This window comes from Saimiri boliviensis, chromosome 7 (genome assembly GCF_048565385.1).
Source record: "Saimiri boliviensis isolate mSaiBol1 chromosome 7, mSaiBol1.pri, whole genome shotgun sequence".
Taxonomy (NCBI): Eukaryota; Metazoa; Chordata; class Mammalia; order Primates; family Cebidae; genus Saimiri; species Saimiri boliviensis.
Genome location: NC_133455.1, coordinates 113,716,875 through 113,730,779, shown reverse-complemented (window position 1 = coordinate 113,730,779; position 13,905 = coordinate 113,716,875). Strand labels below are relative to the sequence as shown.

Sequence of the window (13,905 nt, the reverse complement as noted above, 5' to 3'; positions counted from 1 at the left end):
TTGTTTAAAGTATGAAGTAAGAAAAACTGTCAAGAACTCTGAAGGGTCAGACATTTTATCCTAATTGCAAGCTAACAATTTAGCCTGTGATAGTTTCATGAATGTTGGCAGAAGACATGAAAGATAAAGGACTTTATTACTATGGTAATAACAGTAGCCACTGTCAACATGTGCCCTCATTCCCTGAGCCCAAATCCAACAGAGTGACATAAAGGGGACTAGAAGATAGCTACACACACAGTGGTTTGTATTACAGGAGAATTACCCTGAGTTTTGGGACCTGAATGTTTTATAATGGGCAGTAAGTTTGCCTGCCATCTACTCTGGAAGGAGGCACTATTTTCCAGGTTTCTTCGCTATACAAACATCTCTGTTAAGATGGTATGGAAAAACAAAGGCGATCAGTACTTCTGCTTGAAAGATATGAAGAAAGCTGAGAGACCCATAGAAAGTTGTCTCTCTACAACCAAAATTAAAACAGATTCATAGAGCAGCTCTAACCTGTGAGATGTGAGATTGTGACCTATGGAATAAAGCCGAGGTCATCACACTGCAGCGTGACATACTGGCCATCTGTCTTTGTAAATGCAATTTTCTTGGTCATGGGCCATGCCAATTCACTTGTGTATGCCTATGGCTGCTTTTGTGTACCATGGCAAGGCTGAATAGTTGTAGCAGAGAGCAAGCTTGAAATACGTGCTATTTGACCCTTTAAGGAAAAAAGACTACTTTTTCTTTACTCTACACTGGTATAGAGAATATAATTTTAGAATGTTATCTAGACTACTTTAAATGTTAGGATCAACAATTAATGAACAAATTACAAAAATATCTTTTGAACAGCTACTGTTCGTCAGACAGGGTACAAGATGGTGATGTTGCTAAAACGACCACACACACACACAAATCATTCCTTATTTTCTAGGGGCTCTGGGTCCAATAAAGGACACAGACAACAGAATAGTGCAAATAACATAGCATAAACCTTCCTGTACTGGCTGTAACCACATGGCTTTGTGGGAGTACCCAGGAGGGTGAGTCTCCATAGGCTGGGAGAGTAGGGAGGCTTCCGAAAGGAGAGTCTTCAAAGATGAAGATGTGTTCCCTAGATACAGAAATAAGTAAGGATATTCTACATACAGAAAACAAAGGGTGCAGAACTTGGAGGTTCGAGAAAGAAGACAACATTGGGCTAATGTGTTTGGTAGAGAGAAAACAGTAGCGATAAGAAAGGGCAGTGGGTACGTGATGGGGAGGAGAATTGGGTGAAATGAGTAGAGGCAAGTTCATCAAAGGCTTTGAATGTCTTGCTGAGGAGTTTATTCTAAAATAATGAGAGCTTTAAGGTAAATATTATATGGCGTTTTTGGAAGTTAGTGAGGCAGAAGAGAAAAAATGGCCAGTGGTTGCATGACTCAGATATAAAATAATTAACACCAGAATGAAGCAGTAGGGAATGAAGAGGAGGAATGTATTAGTTTGTTCTCATACCGCTATAAAGAGCTACCTGAGACTGGTTAATTTATGAAGAAAAGAGGTTTAATTGATTCACAGGGTGTACAGGAAGCATAGCTGGGAGGCCTCAGGAATCTCACAATCATGGCAGAAGGTGAAGGGGAGGCAAGCACATCTTTACATGGGAGCAGGAGAAAGAGAGAGAAAAAGGAAGTGCTACACTTTCAAACAACCAAATCTCATGAGAACTCCCTCACTATCATGAGAACAACAGGAGGAAATCTGTCTCCATGATTAAATCACCTCCCACTAGGCCACTCCCCCCAACATTAGGGATTCCAATTCAACATGAGATTTGGGTGGAACACAAAACCAAACCATATCAAGGAATGAGCTATGGGAAAGAAAAGGTGATAGGATCAGATATACACATTCTTTCGTGTGCCCTCTGCTCCGGCCACATCAAATTATGTACCTTTCCTTGAATTCAGCATGCCTTTTCATATGCGTGTGTGGGTGCACATGTGTGTAGTCTTTTCTGAGATGGAGGGGCTCTTTATGTACTTAGGGTTTCAGTGCCCACCAGACCATAAGCAACCTGAGGCAGGCACCAAGGCTTGATTATCATCATACTACTGAAACCTATGAAGAGCTTCATACTAAGTAGAGGCTTAGTAAGTTGCTGGTAATTAAAATGAATGAAAGAATGAATGAATGAATTTACCTTCTTTTCCACTCATTCATTAGAACTCACCTCAAAAAGAACTCCTCTTTATAAAGCTGAATTCCCTTTCTTTACTCTTGTTGCTTTCCTCAAAGTCCCGTATTCCTAGAGAAGCTTGCATTATTACATGAAGTCAAACTGAATAGTGATGGTCTCTGTCAGCCCCAGGAGAATTTTAGAACTCACAGCGGATGTCTTACTCTTTATCCTATCTCTGGTGTCTGGTGCAGTACAGTTTATAGTTGTTGCCTAACATATGTTAGTAAAATGAACATGCACTTACACGTTACCAGGTTTATCTCTGATGAATCAATCATCTTTCTAAACAATTCAGACTGACTATTTATCATTCCATTTGGTAATTCAGTCCATGATCTGATCTTCAGCTTTGATATATCTTTAGCCTGACAACAGCTTTAATTGCTGGACTGCACAGAGATGGTCACAGTCTCCCTCTTTTTGTGCCTGATCAAATGAGTGTATGCTTAATGTAGTGAAAACTTCAGACAACTTGGATGGCATCATGATGGCCAAGACCCATAAAAACTAAGAAGAGTGTAACAGTTGCTTGCTTGTGCTCTAATTGTATAGGCACTGTTTTAGCTTACCATCTGCAAAATTAGAATGATATTAAGTTTATCCCAAGTGCAAAGTATGAATAGTAGGTGGTTAGGGGGTATTTTGGACTTAGAGTATCCTTTCCCAGCAGTGGTTTGGAGATTCTTGATGCTGCTGCTATGTGCTTTTATCCCCTCTGAGAGCACTCCATTTGCCTCATTAACCATAGGACTTGAATTAATATGAATTATTGAAGTTATTTCTTGTTGTCTGCTTTTTAAAAAGCATTTGGTTAAACATCATTGTTCTTTTTGCAGGAAATGTTGATTAACCCTTTAGCATAATTGCTTAAAATAAAGAAAACATAATATTGCCAGTTTTTTAATGCCTTAAGGTAGCACTAATAATGAAATATAACACAGTTAATTATTATGACCCTGCCTCCCACTTCCATGGGGAGGAACGAAGTGCTATGAATATACAAGCAATAGAATTTCAATGGATTACCGTATTTCTTCGTTTCTTCTACCTTCTGCACATCCATTCTTCTATTATCACACTTACAATGTCACTTTCGATCTTGGATTTTCATTGTGTTTAACATTGAAAAGAAACCAGAGCATAGTCTTAGACATTCAGCTAAAAGAAGAGCTTAGTAAACATAATAGCTTTAGTCTTGCACAACTAGAGAACCAGAAGACTGAAGAGCTCCTTTAGGTATTGTTTGAGATAGATATGTAAATTGGCTGAACCCCAATTGACAACGCTAATCAAGATTCGTAAGTTTGGAGTGGACAAACCAGACAGATGGTGGACCTTGCATACCAATTCTGAGGCGTGTTTATCCATGTCTGAGTGTGCTGCCACCACACATCTGTTTATAGGAGCAGGTAGACGTGATGACTATGCTGTTCTCTCATGCCTGAAAAAATCTTTAGGTGAGCAAGAATGAAAGGCACTTCTCTAGGGTATACAGGCGTTCTCCAGATTTGTCAAAATGGATACGTTTAGATAGGAGTGATTTGAAGCTTTGTGCCCAAACCTGGTCACAAGGAGATAGTATAATTAAATTAATCCTGACTCTCTGATTATTATCTACCTAGACTTCAAATAAGCTAATAGAGCTCTCTTGATCCTTGAATTCCTCAACTACACCAGGTGAAATTTTATAAGAGTTAAATGGGGCATTCTATGTAAAAAAGCTAAAACAGTGTTGGCATAGAGCAAGTTCTTAGTACCTATTTTAGTTACTATTTTCTCATACAAACCTTAAAAGGAAGCTCAGATAATCCTGGCTTCTTCCTGCTGACTTTCAGTGCAGTTGGGAAGGCTCTGTCAGATGGCAGTGGCTCCCTGAATCTTCCAGAATTTCCTGCTTTAGGCTGCAGGCATGACTGAAGATAAGACCTTACTTAGACATTGAAGGGAGGAGGTGGGGAAGAAAGGAAAGAGAGAGAAACAAAGAAAGGAAGGTGAAAAAGAAAAGACGAAAGAAGGAAAAAAGAAAGGAGGAAAGAAATGCCTTTTTCTCACAAGTTTTGACAGTCTATTATGAAGACAACATTTGCTAATTAGCAAACTGTTTTAAAATTTGTACAGAAATAGTTATGGATGAAACAGAAAGCTAAGCCTTAACACATTGCAATACTGAGTCATGTTTGTCTTTATTTCAGTTGATTCAGCAGTTGGTATTGCCACCCATCACCTTATCAGTATGCAAAGCTTGGTTTTCCATTTTGAATTTGTACTTTTAAAACTTACATTAAACGTTTGTCTGTGAATATTGTCAATTTTTCCTATAATGGTTAATGATAACTTTGCTTAATCTGGAAACCATAGTTTTTCTCTAACACTCTAAAATTATTTTATGTCTTAATACACACAAACAGTAAAAAGTACACTGGAGCTGAAGATAAAGTAAGTCTTGGGTACTTCTTCCTGGTTCTAACGATTACTTAAGAAAGTTAATGACTTTTATTTGGCCATGAAATAATTTAGAAAAGAAAGGTAAAATCAATGTTTATGACTTAAAAAAAGTCTCATGATTATTTAACATGCTATTTATAAGCTCTAAATGCTACAATAAGAAAAACTGTGTAAACTATGGCAAAAAGTAAACTATTTTGTCTTAGCTTTGATTAAGTAAATACTAAAATTCTATCTACAAAAGATATGCCTAGTTTTACTTTACAAATGTCATGTTTGTATAGCAGCTCATGGATAAAAGTTTATATTCAGTTGATACGATTTTAAAATTGTTTCCATTAAAAATTTTTTTTTTTGACAATTATAATAGCCAAGCTGAAAGTCTTAGGCAATGTTAAAGTAGGCACTGAGAAGACACTTTTTTATTCCTCCTGATAGTCATTGATATAATTAACTGCCAGCAGCAAAGTTAGATATATATTCCATGGCCTTGAATTTGAGTCTAGCTAACTGGCCCCTGTGGGGCTAATGCCCATGACTTTGGCCTTTTTTACTATACTTAATAGTACAGAAACATAGATTCATTTGGCTCCTCAAGGATTACAGCTTTCTCCATCTAGCCTCCTCTTCAACACCTGTGCTGATTTTTTTTTTTTTTTTTTTTTTTTTTTTTGCTTTCAAGGAGCTAAATTTGGGGATAATTGGTGAGTGCTAATTATTAAACTTAAAAAAAATCTATTTTTTTCACTTTTTTCTCTCTAGTAACAAAATATTAAAAGCACCAAAGAGAAAAACGGAAATGTCCTAGCATTCCTAGAAGACATTGTTTTTTATGCTCCCTTTAGGGTAAGAAAGGAGGTGCTATTTCTTCTTCCTTGTTCTTAAAAAAGGGAGAGAATGCAAAGAATATTAGATCAGGAAAATGTTCTTCTTTCTCAGTCTTGTTAATATGCCCTTCCCACCACTACCAGCCTTTCTTCTTTTCTTTCTTTCTCCCTTCTCTCACTAGCAACAAATCCTGAGGGCAGAGAGACTGATAGTGCAAATAGGGTCACATTTGGAGACAGGTTGGTGATATATGCTAAATATCCACTCTGGACTAGCTGAGATCACCAATTTCATTTCTCTTGTTATCTATACCCTATGAACTGCAGCCTTCAGGGCAAAACGTATTTAACCTGCAATAATACATTGCCCAGGAGCCATTCAGTGTTTATGTCAGTCTTTATTTTTATTTAGAAACAATTAGAACTACTTGGATTTCAAGAATTTTCATGAGTTTCAGGCCAAAGTTTATTTTTTTAAAAAGACAGAATAATCTACAACTTTATCAGCATGCAGCTAAAATAACAAGTATTAATTTCAGATTGCTAGTTCTTTTTTCCTCTGGCTGCATTTATCCCCTGCTGCCATAAGGTGTGCACAGACATATACACTGAGAGCACACAGGGTGAGGATGTGGGTATGGATGGTGGGGAAGATTTGTAAGAGATTTGTACTGGGTCGCGGTAAAAAAAAAAAAAAATTCCAATAAACATTGTTCATAGGATAATCTCATCTCTTGAGAACAACAGGCATTTGATTAAAATAAAAACACCCATTGATTGGATTACAAGATTTTTAGATAGTCACAATTCTGATATGTTGCCAAGTTAGAAGATATAGTAAAGTTCTCTTTTGGTACTAATGGCACTAGCTCCCACTGAATTTTTTACTCACTGTGATACCTATTACCAATAAAACAATGTAAAAACAACTTCAAATATAATTTTAAGTAGTTGCAAAATGTTGAACATGTTAAATTATTTTTCATTTTACATTGATTTCTTTTGATCCCTAAAAATAACTACCTGAAGGTGAGAAATCTTTATGTAGACATCACAGACAAAACATAAAATCTGTACAAGTCAGATCCCTTAATATGGACCGGGATGAACAGAAGCCATGCCCAGCATCAGTGCACTTTTTCTTTTCTTTTCTTTTCTTTTTTGAGATGGAGTTTCACTCTTGTTACCCCTGCTGGAGTGCAATGGCGCGATCTCAACTCACCGCAGCCTCCACCCCCTGGGTTTAAGCAGTGCGCTTTTTCAAAAGGCTGGTCTATTACACAAATAAAATAATTACTTGCCAGTGAGGGCAATTTGCATATAGCACTGAGATATATCATCTCTATTTTTTTCATTAGGCTGTTTTCAAACAACTGAGTAGAAATTCATCTGAGTTATGTATATAATGACACATTAAAATAATATGCTTGTGTTCATCTCATGAGAATCAAGGGCCAGCCATTCAACCATATGGCCTGACAGTCAGGACTCAGAGAGCTGGAGTTCAGTAACTAGATATATCTCCAGTCCTCTCTAGGGACCTCAGAGCAAGTGTTTGTAACGAATCTACTCCCAGTGGACAAAGACTAAAAATCTGCATATTTGCTTCTCTAATTATCAATATTAAATAAATCATTCTTTCAGGTGTATGTATACAGATATACATATAACTAAACATACATGTAACTTAATCCACTGCCTACTAAGAGCTTCGATTTCTTCATCTTACTCAGTTTCTGCTTCTTCGTAACTTCAGCTTTTCATGAACTCTGTGGAATTCTTCTATAACTTATTTCCTGTTTTAGCTCGCATCGCTCACTCTGGTTCTCTCCACATTTTCCGTTATAAATTCCTTTAAAAAGAGAATTTTATGCTCCCTCTGCTCCGTGCCGTGGCTTCCCACTGCCCTCCTACCGTCCACCACGGCCCTGCTGCGCTCTGGCTGCGTCCTCTCCGGGATCACCTCTGGCCGAGCCAGCTCCTGGTGGACCCGTGTGGAGATGGGACCACCAGATCCCGTCCTGGCAATCACCAAAGCCTTTAAGAGGGACACCAATAACAAAAAGTTGAATCTGGGAGTTAGTGCCTACTGGGATGACAATGGAAAGCCTTACCTGCGACCTAGCGTCCACAAAGCAGAGGCCCAGATTAATGCAAAATGTTTGGACAAGCAATACCTGCCCACTGGGGGACTGGCTGAATTTTGCGAGGCATCTGCAGAAGTAGACATGGGTGAGAAAAACGAAGTCTTGAAAAGTGGCCGGTTTGTCACTGTGCAGACCGTTTCTGGAACTGGGGTCTTAAGAATCAGAGCCAGTTTTCTGCAATGATTTTTTAAGTTCAGCCGAGATGCCTTTCGGCCCACACCAACCTGGGGAAATCACACACCTATCTGTATGGACGCAGGCATGCAGCTGCAAGGTTATCAGTGTTATGACCTCAAGACTTGTTGCAGTTTTGACTTCACAGGCGGTATGGAGGACATTTCAAAAATACCAGAGCAAAGTGTTCTTCTGCATGCCTGCACCCATGGGAGTGGACCCTGGTCCCAGCAGTAGAAGGAAATAGAAACAGTGGTGAAAAACAAAATCTCTTTGTGTTCTTTCACATGGCCTGTCAAGGCTTTGCCAGTGGTGTTGGTAACCATGATGCCTGGGCTGTGCGTCACTTCATCCAACAGGGCATTAATGTTTGTCTCTGCCAATCGTACACCAAGAGCATGAGCTTATACAGTGAGGGTATGGCAGCCTTCACGATGAGGATAAAGTCAAGAGGGTAGAGCCACAGTTGATCTTGATCCATCCCATGTATTCCAACCCTCCCCTCGATGGGACCCGGTTGCTTCTACCATTCCGAACACTCAAGATTTGCAACAACAACAACAACAACAACAACAACAGCAAAAATGGTTGCAAGGAGTGAAAGCCATGGCGGACCATATCTTTAGCATGTGGACTCAACTGGTTTCCAACCTCAAGAAGGAGGTTTCCACCCACAACTGGCAACACATGACTGACCAAATTGGCATGTTTTGGCTCCCAGGGCTAAAGCTGGAACACGTGGAGAGGCTGATTGAGGGGTTCTCCATCTACATGACAAAAGACTGCTGCATCTCTGTGGCAGGGGTCACCTCCAGCAACGTGGGCTACCTTGCCCATGCCATTCACCATGTCACCAAGTAATGTCCCTGGTGCAAGGAAACAGAGAAAACATTTCTGTCTTCAGCTTCTGCTGTTGGGAGCTTCACACAGAGATAAGAGAGGGTGAATGGTGGTGAGTGGATCGTTTCTTTCAACCACAGTGTGTAACATTCAGGGACTGAATGTTTCTCAGAAAAGAACATGTCATGACATAGGGCAGAGGCATCTGTGTCTGGCCTCTGGAACATTGTGGTCCTAAACCAAACTCTCCCCTGTCCTTTTAATCCAACTTTTCTCAAAGAGTTTACATGTGCAAGAAAGTCATCACACCAAGACACCTGTCAATTACGCCATTGCAATATTTCAGAAGCTTTAACTGAAGTGTCACACAATGTCGGGTTCCTCATGAGAAATAGCACACAGCAGAGGCTTTGAGAGAAGACCTAGTTCTGTCATGAACAGTTAGCCTCGTGTGTGTCCTTTGATCATGGAGAAACCTTATCAACAGACCATGTTGCAGGAATTTATGTTTATGAAAACCAATGATTCTGTTGCCACTACAGTAAGGAAAATATGCAGATTCCTGTCTTAGTTAAAAGAAGAGAAGGCTCTCTTTTCTCCCTTGCCATTGCTGTTCTTTTCCTTATGCACAAGGAGTTTTAACCAATGTAAATTTTTGTACCATTCTTCTGCTTAATCGAACTTTTCCTATCAGGATTTATTTAAGGTTAAAGAGGCCGAGAGTGGTGGCTCACAATTGTAATCCCAGCACTTTGGGTGGATCATGTGAGATCAGAAGTTTGAGAACAGCCTGACCAACATGGTGAAACCACATTTCTACTAAAAATTAGCTGTGCAGAGTAGCAGGAGCATGTAACCCCAGCTACTGGTAAGGCTGAGGCAGGAGAATCGCTTGAACCTGGGAGGCGTAGGCTGCAGTGAGTCAAGATTGCGTCATCGCACACCAGCCTGGGCAACAAAATTGAAACTTTATCTCAAAATAAAATAAAATAAAATAAAATAAAGAACATAATTTTCTGCTGATGCCATATTCTCACCTTTCTCAGCAAAGAGTAGCAAAGAGAAGGTAACCGCACTTTATCTCAGCATCCTCTTCAGTGACTGTGTGATTTTCTCCGGTTGGGATGTTGTCTCTGGCGAGTTGGACCTTCTCCCTTTGTTGAGAGTGTTTGTGCTGTCACTCATCCCACACCATGGGTTAGGGGTACAGGCTAGTACCAGGAAAGAGGATATTCTAGGCTTTGTGTGGTGCCAGCTTGGTTCTGGCTTCACCCATTGGAAAGAACCACCATCAGCTCTAATCATGTAGACTTATTGTAGCCTGGTTTCTCTGTTATGATAAAATTACTGTAAATCCCCTCTCCCCCCAAGAAAAGAGAATTTTATTTGCTCTTTGTCTAATGTCAGGCCTTAGCATTAGTTCCTAACCCGACTTCGGTTGCAAGCCCATGCTGACTCAATCATTTCTGGTTTATGGGGTCTGGGTTGTGCCACCTCTTTAGCATGAGCTGTAGATCAGGGCACTTCACACAGAAGAGCCTGACATGTCAGTACATCTTGCCAGAAACTATTGTCACTTTAATCCACCATGTTTCCTGAATTAGTCTTTCTAGTAGGTTATCCAAGGAAAGTAATATCGAGTCATTATTAGCCATACAGCCTCAACCCAAATATGTTGAATTTGTCAGATATATTGATTATGTGGTAACATGGCAAGGCCCTGAGAGAATAGGTAATGCTGGCAAGATTTTGTAGAATGGAAATTCAACTGGGCATCTGGAGACCTGGATATTAGCTCTCTCTTGGCCATGAATTAGGTCTCAAAATTGGGCAAGTTGCTCAGTCTTTCAGACTCTGTTCTACATCTGAAAGTTGGGGAGATCAGCTGTACAATTTGTAAGTTGGTTCCCAGTCTGAAATTCTATGAATGCACATCATTAATCTTGAGGTCAGAATATATCTAGAATATGAGGAAAGCAATGAGCCTCTCAGGAGCTTCTAGGTGATAAAAGATCAGAATGAGGGCATTGCTTTTTTTTTTTAAAGGAAGAATATCTATCATGAATGGCTTCATTGAGCTAAAATGCGCTTTTGGGTCTAGGATGGGGTCATGGCCAACCTGCTGACTATAGACCACATAACAAAATAGTTGGGGCAGGGCTGAGACACTCAAAGTCTGAGAGAAATAGATTCCAGAGGAAGGAAGTCAATCTGTCAAATAGTTCCAGAGATGACTTAACTTTCAATTAGTGAGTATGCCTATTCTCTGACAGTGAGGAATGTCAACACTCTCTTAGTACGTCATTTGATTTAGCTCTACATTTTTCTTATTCCAGTTGCTGACAGTTTTTGGTGGCTACAGTGAGCTGAACCCCTAAGAATCTAGACATGAATGAAATTGGAGTTACACTAAAACAATTAATATGTAACCTGAGAAGAGATATGCAAAGTCATTGGAAGGAAGGTGACTGGCTCCCAGGCCGGCAAACTTCACAATCATCTGATTGAATATATGAGATCTAACAAAAGGCTCTCTTAGAGGGCAGGTGCTATGATTTGAATGTGTTAAGAAAACTTAACTCTCAGTGCAATAGTGTTGAGAGGTGGAACCTTTAAAAGGTGATTAGGTCATAAGGGCTCTATCTTATGAATAGATTAATGTTGTTACCATAAGAGTGAATTTGTTACAAAAATAAATTTGGCTTCCTCTTGCTCTTCATTTTGCCATGTGATGACTCCTGCCATGTATGACACAGTAAGAAGGCCCTTACCAGATGAGGACCCTTGATCTTGGACTTGCCAGCCTCTAAAATCATGAGCCAAGTAAACTTTTATTGTGTGTAAATTACCCAGTCTGTGCTATTTTATTATACAAGTGCAGAACAAACTGAAACAGTGGGCATCAGTAATATTTTGTTATAGTAGCACAAAATGAACCAAGACAGCAGGTAAGCTAATCATGGAACAATGGCCATGACAGAGTGTTGTAAGCCAACTTGGCTTGTGCTCATCTAAGCACTGTTCACAGGGAAGAGAGTTTTAGCCAATGGTCTTCTGCTATTCCAGAATTATTAACAAAGTAAAGATGAATGCCAGTGGTGGTAGCAAGTGGACTTTGAGGTTTTTGGAGTCTGTTAATTTCCTTTTTTTTTTTTTTTGAGACAGAGTTTTGCTCTTGTTACCCAGGCTGGAGAGCAATGGCGGGATCTTGGCTCACCGCAACCTCCGCCTCCTGGGTTCAGGCAATTCTCCTGCCTCAGCCTCCCTGAGTAACTGGGATTACAGGCACGCGCCACCATGTTCAGCTAATTTTTTGTATTTCTAGTAGAGTCGGGGTTTCACCATGTTGACTAGGATGGTCTCAATCTCTTGATCTCGTGATCCACCCACCTCAGCCTCCCAAAGTCCTGGGATTACAGGCGTGAGCCACCACGCCCAGCCCCAAGTCTGTTAATTTCTTATTGGAGATTAGTATATGGACATTCTAGTTATATTAATACCTAGATCCCCAAGTCTTTGATTAACATACATTTAGGCTTAAAGAGATACATTTTCATTTGATGTGATAAAACATTCAAAAGTTCTTCAAACTCAAGGACCAGACACTAGGCAGTGTGTATTCACCAAAGCGATGGATGTCACACTGGGGTCTTCAACATGGAAGAATGTCAGTAAATACAGACAGTCTTCCCATGGTGATTGCACCACATCCATGTACCTTCAGGTCATTCTCATGCTTAATTTAAAAAAATATTTCCACATTTGCTCTCATAGTAAAATTCCAACTTCTGACATGGTCTTATCCACCTCTGCCTCATCTTCTCCAACTCTGCCCTTCAGCGATATCCCTCAAGCCACACTGCCTCTCTTCTTGTCCTGCTAATTTGTCAGGGTTGTCTCTACCTTGGGGCCTCTCCACTCACTCTTCTCTTTGCCTGGAAATTTCTTTTCCCGATATGTATGTGGCTTATTCCTGTTCAGCGTTCAGGCCTTAAGTAAAAATAATGATAGAAGGCTTCTGTGACAGTCCTAATGTAGTTCTCCTATCTCTACTTCATTCTATTTCATTTATTTTTGAAACGTTTTATTTATTATAGCTAACACTAGTCAAAATGATTGCATTTACTTGTTCCCTCTTTTTAAAAAAAATCTCTTTTCATGACGAAAATATTTTTTCTGTGCAGCAGGACCTTGTCTGTTTCACCCATTGCTATATTCTTAGCAACCAGAAGACTATCTAAAGCATATTGAAAGCTCAATCACTGTCCTTTAAATGAACATGACAGATTTTTATAAATATACATTCTGGCCATTATCTAATCAGCTTAAGCTTCCTGTATTAGAGAATACTCATTGGTTTTGTTTTGGTCAGATGGTGACATTCCCATGGGGCTTACAGCAGGCCCTGATTTTTAGAACAAAACTGAGTAGTTTAGGTAGTGCTTCTCTGCAGAGCCTTGGTCCAAAGAGAATAGACAGCATTACAGAAGATGTGTTTCCTATGTGGAGGCCTGAAGACATTATCAGCTACAATGATAATTTCAGAACCAGAACTAAATAGGGAATTCTTTCATATGCTTTTAATTGGGTAGATAAGTTGTATATGACTTACACAATGTGATTCAAAGTAAACTTTTCTAATTCCAGTATCACTCCATGTTTCAGGGATTGCAGAGACAGTGTGCCAAAGTGGAAGGGGCTCAGACGCTGGAACCAATAGAGCTGGGTTTGCATTCCACACTACTGCTTACTAGACTTGTGCCCGTGGACAAGCCCTTCCAACATCTGAGTCCCAGTTTTCTCATCTGTAAAGTGGAACTAGTAATATTTTCCAGAGCTGCCATGAAGCATGTAAATATTATGCATAAAGTACCTGGCATATCATAGACACTCATTGACTTGTAACTACCGTAATTATGAAGATATCACAGCCTTTGCTGGTATTGTGCTTTCATATTTTTTGTTTAATTTGACTGCAAGTTATAGAGACTGCTTCTGGGAACATCAAGTTAGGGGTCATGGCAAGTTGGGCATTTTGAGAGAAGAAAAGTAGTAAACCTACACCATTGATGAGTATCATCTGGACTGGCAGAGGATCCAAGATAGCAGTGGGAACTTAGTAGCTGGCATTCAAGCATATGCACGAGAGGTCTCCAACACTAACAGTCCGGTGGCTCTCCAAGATTTTCTTATCCTTTAACTACATTTAGTCTCTCTCCATATTGTGTATATCTTTTTATTGCTTCATGCTTTT

General features: G+C 39.7%; 1 pseudogene; it reads left to right on the top strand.

The window, feature by feature from the left end:
- The window catches only part of LOC101037832 (aspartate aminotransferase, mitochondrial pseudogene), a 56,024-nt pseudogene extending 47,352 nt beyond the window's left edge, over positions 1-8,672 (top strand).
- Positions 8,673-13,905: the final 5,233 nt, after the last annotated feature.